Source organism: Corvus cornix, chromosome 2 (assembly GCF_000738735.6).
Source record: "Corvus cornix cornix isolate S_Up_H32 chromosome 2, ASM73873v5, whole genome shotgun sequence".
In the NCBI taxonomy this organism is placed as follows: domain Eukaryota; kingdom Metazoa; phylum Chordata; class Aves; order Passeriformes; family Corvidae; genus Corvus; species Corvus cornix.
In genome coordinates, this window is record NC_046333.1 from 80,137,598 (window position 1) to 80,146,397 (window position 8,800).

At 34.2% G+C, this 8,800-nt stretch overlaps 1 long non-coding RNA gene across 1 annotated transcript; it reads right to left on the reverse strand.

Moving 5' to 3' along the window:
- Positions 1–1,057: 1,057 nt before the first annotated feature.
- LOC104685891 lies at positions 1,058–7,519 on the reverse strand. Its single transcript, XR_751222.4, has 4 exons — positions 6,661–7,519; positions 5,985–6,060; positions 4,934–5,006; positions 1,058–3,474 (listed from the first exon to the last, which is right to left on the reverse strand). It is a non-coding gene; the product is annotated as an uncharacterized LOC104685891 (long non-coding RNA).
- Between the last annotated feature and the right edge of the window lie 1,281 nt (positions 7,520–8,800).

Below are 8,800 nucleotides of genomic sequence, written 5' to 3' on the forward strand. Positions count from 1 at the left end.
GAGAGTGTTAAGACATTAGTGACAATGAAGAATTACTTGTCTGTACAGCATGCTGTGTATTGCAGCATTCACTACATGCAAGAAACTTTGAGGAGTGACAATGATGGCTTGATGTGCACAAGACTTCAAAATTATTGATGTCACATGAAGAATATCAGGTTTTATATCAAGTTTTAATTGTTATTCATCTTGTTACCAAATTTGTCATGTTCTTGAACAGACTTAAGAACAATGTATTTGTCATATTAACTCATACTTCTATTGATACTTACAAAATTATTTCACAAACATAAAACCATTCAAGCAAGGCTGATAATTTTTAAATGCTACCTATATATTATTAATGCTTGCACTAAATCTGCAGCAACAGATCTTACATTTTGTCTTCCATACTTAAACACTACACATAGAACCATAAAATCATAACTATTCCTTTTTTAAAAAACACAATACAAAAAGATATGATCAGAAAGCCATAAATGGAATTCAACATTTTCAGTCTTCTTTATGATTACTATGTGTTTTCCTTATATTTCTGCTTGTTTGAAGGTTTTGTAAGGTGAGAAGTCTTGAAATATTGATACAGTTATAATTACAAACATTTAATAATCTAACAGGATGTAAGCTAAAAGCCACTCGAAGCTCTTTATAGCCTGAGGGACTATGTTGATTCCTTTCTGCACTCATTTCTTAAAGTATTAAAAATGTGTTATTGGGAGTGCTCTGATAACTGCTCAGATGTCTATTTATTCAACCCTGCAATTGTTTATGTTAGAATTATGGACTTGGTTTTCTATTCAGACAGTTATTTAGTTTGCTTGCTTCCTGAGTCTTGAAGCTATTTCAGTTCAAATTATATTAGAGCATCACATACAAAAGAATTCTTTGTTCACAGCCTATCCAACAAAATAGAGAGGGCTTCAGAGGCATCTATAGCTCCAGGGCCCAGTAAATTAGGTCTTGACTAGAAAAATAAAAGTAATAAAAATTGCCATATATAAGAGGGTGGATTGGATGTGCTGTCTTCCACTAAGAAAAAGGAAACTGCGTTCTCTTATAAATTGAAAATGTGTTTATTTTACAAACTTTTACAAAAAATCACATACTCTTAGAAAACAGGATCTACTCTAAGATAAAAAAGCACTCTGATTTATATTCTATCTGTGGCCCAGATGACATTTTTCTATGATGAAAAAGAAAGAAGGAAATCAGATGAGAAATCTCTACGGAATTTACATTATCTTGGCAACTATCCATTTTTACACCAGCTAGGAAAACTGTGGAGGTGCATGGCTCCAAAGCACCTAAATTTTGCCACACCCTTATTGTTGTACAACATTACAGTCTGAAACTGGGAATTATTTGCAGAAGCTCTTTCAAAATAGAATGTTTTTCTTCTCTTCTTTCTCTGCTACTGCCCTTTTTCAAAAGGTTGAAAATCAATTTACAGGGTATTCTACTGAAGCAGCCACTGAAAGATATTTTGGGAAGGCTGAGACATGAAAACTCTGGTATCATCAAAATATTGCCTTTTTGCCCTTACCCTTTTAATGATCGTATTCTGAAGCAGATATCCATTTAAATACTATTCACAGAGAAGAACCCATTTGTTTTGTTTCCTGTAGATATCTTATTAGCTATGTCATTTTCCTTCACATTTATGTTTACATAGCTGAAGCATAGAAACAGGTAGAAAGTGATACAATTAGCTTTATGTACAATTTTGATAGTTTTGCATTGAACATTATTCTTCTCTACTAATACGAGCTGTAGAAGGAGGATTATCATTAATTAGATTGATTAACTTTTAATATTATAGTGAGACAGAATGTGGGTTTATTCACATCTAGGTAAGGCCATTTGCAAAGTCTTCCACATTGTTTTAGAAAAATCTTATTCTATGTTGCATTTTCCATTTTTTCAGTATTCACCCACATGAAGATTGTACATACCCTATCCTTTAGTCCTAGTTAATAATATTTCAATTTCTACTTTCTTCCTTCACATTTCCCAGGGATGAGGATCCAATTTCAGTTTTATTTCAGAGCTCCTTACAAGGACATTTTGTTTTGATCCTTTTGAAGTTCTTTAAAAGATCAGGTCCCTGCATACCATTTGTATATTTAAAAAAAACCCCCAACAAATAGCAAAATGAAACAAAACAACGTAACAACAGCAACAAAAACAACAAGAGCAGGAAGAACTATTTCTTACTGGAAACACTGAAAAATAATAGTGTATTTTAAATATGACAGGTACTAGTTTTGATTCATCTGTATTATAACCATGCATCTTTAAACCATTATATATTACTTAGTTAAAATTTTATATACCTGTTGAATTCATTAATGTAGTAAGCTAAAAGCTCATTCTTTAATGCTTCATAGGGTGTTACTTTGGACCAGGAGGGAATTGTTTCTAATTTAAGAACCTTTGTCAGAAGCTATCAATCAGAATTATAGATAGCTTTTCATTACAGCAATGAGATATTGATTTTTTTTCCTATAATGACATGGGCGAATGCCTTTTTTCTTAAAAATGGTAGTCTTTTGTTTGTTTGTTTTTTTCAATATTCAGCTAAAGAAGGATATTCACAACCCAATCTTTTAAACTATCAGTCGTGACAATGGTATGAAGCAATGACAGAATAGGGAAATAATAGATTGGTAAGGGGATAGATAAATCAGTCACGTTTCAGGGTTTACTATAAGGTGTTTAAGAGCCAACCAAAGAAATGTGTATGCTGTTTAACTTTGGGAGTTACAGAATGATGACCTGTGTGGCATCGCTGAGCTTTCAGGCAGCAGCAGCCTGCTAGACAGAGTCCAAGGGTTACAACAACGACCCTGATCTCGGAGGTGTGGGGGCTGTAGCACACCACCTATATTTCAAAAAGGGGAAATAAAAATGAAACTATGAGACTATTTAGCCTGGTTTAAACCTTGAAAGATTTTAGCACTAATAAATAATTGGGGCATGCATCAGTAAAAGATAAGAGTGTAACAAATATCAGGCACGAATTTGCTGAGACTCCATGTCCTTCTGAGCCAGAATAGAGGCTTATTGAATGGAAGAAGTGGCAAATATGATACAACATCATTTCAGTAATATTTTGATGGCACCATATGGCTTGAAATTCCTACAACCAACTAGAAAAATACATTTTAGAAGACTTTTACGAAATATTAGTAACAAAAATTGCAAATTAATTATCAAACATTCATCGCAGCACTGAAAATATGTCAAAGCTAAATGCAGTAGGAGTTATGAATACTCGGAAGATCCAAATTGGACAGGAGACTGAAATCCAGAAAGAAAAATCCACAGGTCAGGATCTGATCTACTGGGTAAGGTCAAGAAAGGCGAGTTCTTCATTGGATCCAATGAATGGTGTCCATCTCCTTCCAAATGAAAGAATTAGCTTAATCTCCATCATGTTTGGCTTGGCACAATATTTCTTGCAAACTTATAAACCTCAGAGGAAAAAAAGAAAAAGTAGAAGTCATTGCAGAACAACAACTTGATAGCTTTAGAACATTATCTATACCTTTTAATTGAGTCCTTTGCAAAAAAAAATTGAAATTAATATTAACTGAGATTTAATATACTGCTTACAAAGGTTAGTTCATTTAAAGAAGTAAAAAAAAAATTAGCTTTTTACATTTCTAGCCCTGGGCAAACTGCAACTCCTCTTCTGCGATGAGAAAAATAATATATAAAGGCCTCTTAAAATAACTGCTTTTGTGCAGAAGTTTTGTTTGTACGTATGAATAATGGCTTCTCAGGCCTGAGAAGGCAATTTCAAAGTGAGTGTAGACTACCAGGAAACAGAAAATGTCTTTCGGTCTTTTAGCCAAGATACAGCATGAAAGAATCACAGATCTTTTTTTGGCAATGTAACATTTCCTGCTTCTGAGAGTCAGGCACTTTACAGTGGTGTATGGTAGGAGAACACAAGACCACAGACAAAGCCAGAAACTAGGCAGGGTCCAGCCTGATATAAGAAAAAAATTCAAAGACTGGAACAGGTTGCCCAGATCCTGTATGCAGCCTCCACTCTTGAATACCTTCAAAAGCATCTAGAAAATGGCAAGTATTCTGGTCTCATATCACAGCCAACCCTGCCTTAGCAGGGAATTGGACTAAAAACTTTCTGAGATTCTTTCCAATCTGAGTTATCCTATAAACACAGAACCAGCAGCTTTTCATATCATTAGCTAAGAGGGTCTTCCTCATGCCTCTCTCTGGTCTGTATTTCACTCGTAATAACCAAGTGTGGATTACAGTCTTACATTTGTAGTGAACTTCAAGTTTCCAACTTTTTACAGATTGTGAGGGGGAAATTCTAAGCACACACATACTATTTTGGACTTAAACCAGACTCACTAAGTGAAACACGTTGTACTCTGAATGTCACTTTTCTGTGTCCAATTTAGTGCCTGTTGATGCCTAAATTGTATGTGTTGGTCTGCTTCTTTCTAGCTCTCAAGGCATTGTGTAGCTGCATTACAGTCCACCACAGTGAGAATACCTTTTATTAAAAAAACAGGGAAGCCAATATGGTCTTTTCTGTATGGCCTTTCTCATTCCTAGCCATGTTTACTTTACTGCCCTCTCATTCTTTCCTTTTACTCACTGCTGCAAAGAAAAAAGTTTCTCTATCAGCAGAGAAAACAGACAATCTTTTAATATGTCTTCTTACTTTCTCAAGTTTCTTTTGAACTAAATAGAATTTGGGGGGAGGGGTGGAGGGGGAAGATTTATATATATATTACATGTTTCCTGTCTGGGCAGAGGGAGAAATAGGTTCGATGGGAGAGCAAAATAATAAATGTTTCTTTCTTTTTGCTAGGACAGATCTTACTCATATGATGTCATAGGCAAATATCAGGGTTAAATTAAATAATATCTTAAACTTAATTTATATTAATACCTTAAAAATTAAGAGATGCTCTGGAGACTGTTATGAATGGGGTTCCATAGTTTCAGAGGTCTGTAGAGTCACCCTTAAAGCATCAAGAACAGAGAGCATACAGTAATATGAACTACATACAGTGACTGTAAGAATTTAATTTCTTATTTGTTTCTCTAATATTAGATGAAGGACAGTTCTGAGACCTCTTGCTTTTCTAGGCCTGCTTCTTCAAACTGTCAGTGATTTGAATTAAAAGGATTTAGAAAGAACAAGTTGCACCATTCTTTCTATTTGTGTTGAAAGTTTGATCAAACCTGCCAAAAAAATTAATCTTGTCATGGAGATGTCTGGGTTGTGTATGTCCTAAACATAACCATTCAGAGCTGGACAATTCTATTCTTTAAACAAAACTGCCTGATCTGAACAGAGAGCAAATGCTTTAGCAAGGTATAATTGCCCAGTTTTTCTTTTTACTGTGATATCTTGCACTTAAACTTTGTTAGTAAACTATTAATTACAAGTAAATATTGGTAGTAGAAAAAAAAGGTAAATGAAATTTCAAATTCATCTCTGCTTAGTCTTCATAATTCACAAAGGCTTAGCCTCATTTTTAGAAAAATATGAATATTTGCTGACTGAATCTTTTCTTGAATATTTTGAGTTTTTTGGACGTTTTAGCAGACTCTTTTCTGTTACCAAATACTGTTTTCTTTCTTTTCCTGCATAAATCTCATTTCGCAAAAGAAATAAATAATGTCTCTTTATCTATATCAACTATATTTACATAAGCTTTCCCTACATGTAGCTGTAGATGGTCCTAAAACATAAAAGACATAATGTTCTTGAAAAGCATATTTCAAAAGATAGATAAAGCTAAATCGTCCTCTGGAATCTAAATGTTTGTACTGCATGTGCTGGGAGTCAAAAGCTAACCTTTGATACCGTCATAATGTGCAGGAAATCTTCACTATCCAATTTCTGGCCCTTGTGAAAATTTCTCACTCCTTTCTACAATTGCCAGTTTGGCACTACCGATTTCCAGTATGACTATGAATAAACCATATCTTACCTGCATTCTGGTGTCACTATTCTCTGAGCATCATGCTTAAAGCTTGACTCTTTATCCACAAGAAACTTTGTCATGGCTGCAGGATAAGTATACAGAGAGCACAGACACTTCTGAATATAAGATTTACTGACTTTTCCATTCTTTCATTATTACATATTTGGAAAAAACAGATAGTAAAAGATGGGTTGGTTTGTCATGTTTCTAAAGCTACATCAGAAGCATCTGAGTGTGATCTTCAGATTCATAATTAACATTACTTTCACATATTCTTCAGGTTTTTTCTTTGGAGATTTAACCATTACGACAGCAGTTATTTCAACCCACCGTTTGGGCAGAGAGGAAACCTGTACAAAGGAATGCTTCTTATTTTGCTTCTGGCAGTATTTTGAAAAAAACGCTTGTGATTGGAGACCTGGATATTTCTTAGGAACTCACAGAATCCAAGCATCTAATTTTTCTTTTCCTAAAGACAGCTGATAGGTTTACATTTCAAGTTAAAGTGATGACAGCTAAGTAACCCTGCAAGTAATTCCGTAAAATATCTTCATATTTTCCATTATAGAATTTAAAAGATAAATAAAATGTAGTTCTGTCATTATTAAATGAGTTATTTAAAAATATTTAAATTTAAATAACAAATGAAGCGTTGGAAGCTTATTATGAAACAGAAAAATACCTCAGTACAAACTCAAGTAACAGATACTCCTCAGCTGGTCCCATGCTTATGTAAATATCTGTGAAATAAACATAAATAATGGTGAAAGCAATTGCAGATTATTTATATGACAAAACTGGGAGCTGAATAATTTTCCACACAAAATATATTTAACTGAAGACTCTTCAGGGTAATTGAAATGTATAATTAAAGTGATATATGGCAAGATAGTATTTGAAATGCCCAGACAAATATCTACTTGAACAAACCTTAACAATATACAACAGAGAATACATTAATATACCATGATCCTGTTCCTTATGGTTAAGATTCATTACCTATGTATTGCAAAAAGATTAAAAAACTCTGTTGCTTTAAAATATTGAAAAGTTCCTAACAATCCCTTTAGAGGAATCATATTTCTCTTGGTAAGAGAAATGATCTGCTCTGTGTAAATATTTGTAAAGATTTTTCATTACTTCCAAAAACATTATGGAAACCAACAAGTTATATTTAATCACTTACAGCAATTTATTTATTAACACTTAATTGATGAGTTTTGCACTTAAATTATACAACCTACAGCAAAGCAACTGCTTTATAAACCTGAATTGACATGTGCGTTAAACAAAGCATCACTGAAATCAAATTTGAAGAGAAAATATTTCTTAGAAAGTTATATCCTTCTCTTGTTCTTCATGTGATGTTACCATATACTGTTCTCCCCTACATGTTTGACATACTGAAACAAATCTAATTCTGTTCTGTAAGCAAAATTGCAACATAATTTTTACTTCCAGTAAAAATTGTCTTTAAGAAGAGGTCAGAAAAATTTAGGAAAAAGCAATATATACTGTGGAAATACTCACAGCTTTTTACCGGCTAAGCCCATAGTTCAACGCCTTAGAAAGCCTCGAGCAGCCTAGAGAGGTAGCACGGGCAATCCAGCATTTCAGCAGCTCTAAAAGCAGCAAATAGTAGCTGCAAAGCTTATACCACCAGCAGAAGCAAAGAGGGAGAAATATAGTCTTCAGTTGCCAATTCCTGCAATTAGAAGCTTTCAAACAGAGATAAACGCAGATGTTCGCAGCAGGGGTGCGAAGCCAAAGAGGGTGGGGAGAAGAGGGCGGAGAAGGGGAAAGGGGAGGACTGGGGGCAGACCCGGGGTGACTGGCCAATGAGACACTGCTAAAGAGTTTGAGTTACATTTGGTTTTGAAGCTCTTAGATCAAAGGAGTTCAGAGAACATGGCAGAGGGAAGTCCTGGCTTGTTTTGGGGAGGGGGAAGGGAAGCTCGGAACAGGCAGCAACAATATACTATTTTTATAGTTTTGCTAGTGTCTATACTGTACATTGGCTTTGAGAGCGCTGCAAAAAAACTAAATGCTAAATTTCTTCTGACAGCACAAATATATTTTTTAAAAATGCTTGCAATATTTAAAGCTTCCCTACAAAAAAATAGAATTTCTAAAATGATGTTTACTGTTATAAATATATCTTTACAGAGGCTTTATCAGTCTAATATATCTCAACAGGTAAAATTTCATAAGTTTTAAGAAAAACTAAAATCTAAAAGAAGCAGTAAAATGATCATGCAGTAAATTTAAATGGAAAGAAATTGCAAGTTAAAAATCCTCACATAATTTTATTTCTGCCCTTTCAGGTACATATTATAATTTTCCACGGTGTTATTGAACCACCTCTGCGTAGTCAACTACATGGATACAAAGTTGATGGAAAAACTCATCATTCTGAGGAGGTGGTATTTTTTGCTGCTGTGTTGACCAAGTTATTTTTACCTTCCTCTGTATCATAATGTGTCATCCATTTCCCAGGCTCATCAGAGCATATTCACCCAAAAAAAGTTATCTGCCATACTATCGAAATGGGGATTGCTGATACACTTGATGGTTCCTGCCCTTCTTCTATTTTTGTGATCTTTTACACTAAAGATCTTAATTTCTAAGGTACTGAAGTGCTTTGTGATTCAGGGTATGTCAGTATGGTCCCTTCTAGATTAGATATTTATTAAATGGATGGCTGTAATCACAGCTGGGTATATTTGATGGGTCAGGAGGTCTTCTCGAGTGCTATAGTCCTAAAACTAAATGTGATTACATAAGGTGGGAAGTAGTAAAGATATTTAATTACTAAATCACAT